Source organism: Elephantulus edwardii, unplaced genomic scaffold (assembly GCF_000299155.1).
Source record: "Elephantulus edwardii isolate Elephantulus edwardi_28Jun2011 unplaced genomic scaffold, EleEdw1.0 scaffold00034, whole genome shotgun sequence".
In the NCBI taxonomy this organism is placed as follows: domain Eukaryota; kingdom Metazoa; phylum Chordata; class Mammalia; order Macroscelidea; family Macroscelididae; genus Elephantulus; species Elephantulus edwardii.
In genome coordinates this window covers 21,950,357-21,953,435 of record NW_006399784.1, presented here as the reverse complement: position 1 = coordinate 21,953,435, position 3,079 = coordinate 21,950,357, and the positions used below count along the sequence as shown (strand labels likewise).

Below are 3,079 nucleotides of genomic sequence, written 5' to 3'. Positions count from 1 at the left end.
AAAAAAAAAAACAACCAGTAAATTACAGTCTTATTTGTAACAAAAAGGAAAAAAATTAGATACCTCATCTCATAGCTGTGGCACTTAATGTGCTAACTGTACCAGGCTTAACTACATTGCCCAGAACTCCTTTCTCTGAATCTGGTTAGGGTAGACCACAAGAGATTCTGGTGGGAAATACAGATAAGGAAGCAGTCATTTTGTAGCTTTTACACACACACACACACACACACACACACACACACACACACTCTCTCTCTCTCTGAAGGTTATCAGTGGCAAAGCCTACAACTTGCTCCACCGTCACCTGCATTTTCTTTCATCTTCTCCTACATGTGAGCCAGGTGTGTATGATGAAAGGATTAGTTATTGTGGGCACTCACACATTCAAGGTCAAAAGCAACAAGCAAGACCTGAAGCAAGTTTCCATTTGTTTCTGTTAACTTTAACTTATTCTTGCTCTCCCAACTTTATTCATCTTCTATTCTTGATAATTTTATCAGACATAAATACAAAAGAATTACAGAGACAAGTTTCTACAATCGTTTGCAGTTTTAAAAATTTTTTTTTTTAAATCTGTAACTTAAAGTGTGTGGGAGGGACTTAAGAGTAATACACCCCAAGAAGGTGACAGAGAAACCATGGAGTTCTTAAGAACTTTAAAAAGAGCAAAGGCCACATGAGGAAGGTCATATTTGACCTTAACTAACTCCACAAAGGGCAACTGTCCCCAATAACATGTGGAGTTTATTATTCAAAATGGCTTTCCTAGCCACAGAATTTGACTTGGCCATGTGGATAGATGGGAATATATGAATAGGACGTGTTAGCCAATCCACAAGGAGATTCACTATCTCACCAATGTGGCTAGTCGTGCCATTAAACTGAGAGAGCTAGCAGCAGCAGGTCAATCTTCTTCCTTGTCAGCAAAGAATAAGAAGCACGAGAATACAACTCACCCTTCTGGACCAGGGCAAAAGCCACAGTAGCTGAAGCAGAGGACCAACAAGCCAACATGAGATAGAGGTGATGTCACCCCCCACAGACAGAACCAGAGGTAAGCTAAGAGCCTTTTCCCAAGTTTGTTGGACAACTTGACAGGGGTGGGAAGGAAGCCAATATTGGTTTGTCTGAGAACTTAATAACATTAGCCTAAACCCATGAGGCTCAAGGCTTAGGCACCTGTGAGCACATTTTAGAAGCTATCTTGACTATATTCCATATTTATTAAATTTGCATGTTGAACAAATCATTCAAGAGCTTAGACTGTATGAATAAGAATTTGGTATCAATACTGAAGGAAGATTCATTAACAAAGATTCATTTGTTATGCAAATGATATAATCTTGCTTGGGGAAACAGATGAGAGCTTGAAGCACTTACTAAAGATCAAAGACTACAACCTTCAATGTGGGTTACATCTCAACATCAAGGAAACAAAAATTTTCACCACTGAACATCATGAAACTTGGAGAAAAGCTTGAAATTCTCAACAATTTTATGTTACTTAGATGCATAATCAACACTAACAGTAAAAGAAAACAAGAAATCAAAATAAGTATTGCATTGAGAAAATCTGCTGTCAAGGACCTCTCCAAAGAGCTAAAAAGCAAAGATGTCAGTTTGAAAAGTAAGTTATGCCTGATCCAAGCCATATTTTCAATTGCTTCTTATGCTTTTGAAAGTTGGATGATGAATAAAGACAAAAGAAGAAGCAAAGGCTTTGAATTGTGATGTTAGAAAAGAGTACTGAATGTTCAAAAGAACAAATAAATCTCTCTTATAAAAAAATACAACCAGTCTGCTCCTTAAATGCAAAGATGGTGAAACTTTGTCTCACACACTCGGGGCATGCCGTCAGGAGGGGTCAGTCATGGGGAAAATGTGTAGAGGGCATGAAAAGACCAAGAAGAAATTCAGACAGCCAACACACACACAGGAAAAAAATGCTCAACACCATTAACTATTAGTGATGCAGAGCAAAAGAACTATGAGGTATCATCTCACCCCAGCAACAATAGCAAAGTTCAAAAGGACAGCAAGCAACAAATGCTGGCAAGAATGTGAAGAGATTGGGATTTTTATTTTAGGAAATGTCAAATGATTCAACCACTACGGAAAGCAGTCTGGTGCTTCCTTAAATGATTGAAAATAGAAATATCATTCAAATTCATTGCTGTCAATTTAGAATCAACTCACAGCTAACCCCCAGCAATTGTTTCAGGCTATAAATCACACAGGAAGGAGACTGTCCATCTTTCTCCCTCAGAGCCACTAGTGGACGCAAATTGCCACAGAGGTTCAGCAACAAAATTTCCTATGGACTACTCCACCATAAAACCTGCAATACAAACTAATCTAAGCACATTTATATTTATTGCAACATTGTTTATAATAGCAAAGAGATAGAATCAATCTAAAGGCCCGGCAAAAGATAAATGATTGAAGAAATTATGGTACATTCATACAATGGAGTATTATGCAATGCTAAAGAATAAAGATTTCATGAAACATTACATAACATGAATGAATCTCTATTAAATTAAGTGACATGTCAGTCACAAAAGGACAATCATTCTATAAGACCACTATTGTAAAATGCTAAGGAAATGTTTACACACATACAGAATCATTCCTGGATAGTTAACAGGGATGTAAAGGAGAAAATGGAGTGACAATTAAATAATGAACTCAATAAATGTAAAGGCAAAATATAGTAAGTAATTAAACACTATAACTAAGCAAGATTTGAAGGAGATTGGAGTAAGACCCTGATGAGAGTGAGACTGATGGCAAGACCCAGATGACGTGTTTATTATGAAAAAAAAAACACAACACAGTTAACTAATATAAATCAAAATGTGTGTGAATGAAAAACCAGAATGACTTGTAAACTTTCACTCAAATCACGATTAAATAATGAGTTCAAAACTGACTTTGTTTCATTAAAAATTAACATTTAGAAAATTTTGTTCCCAATGCTTCCTAGACTTTTTCAAAAAGTACTTTTATAAGTAATATATCATTTCCAACAAAAAATCACAAAATTACATAAATAATTCTAAATATATATATAAAT

At 35.9% G+C, this 3,079-nt stretch overlaps 1 protein-coding gene across 1 annotated transcript in view; it reads right to left on the bottom strand.

Moving 5' to 3' along the window:
- Positions 1 to 3,079, bottom strand: part of LRBA (LPS-responsive vesicle trafficking, beach and anchor containing) — an 874,405-nt gene that overhangs the window by 832,457 nt on the left and 38,869 nt on the right. The gene's annotated exons all lie outside the window — the stretch shown is intronic.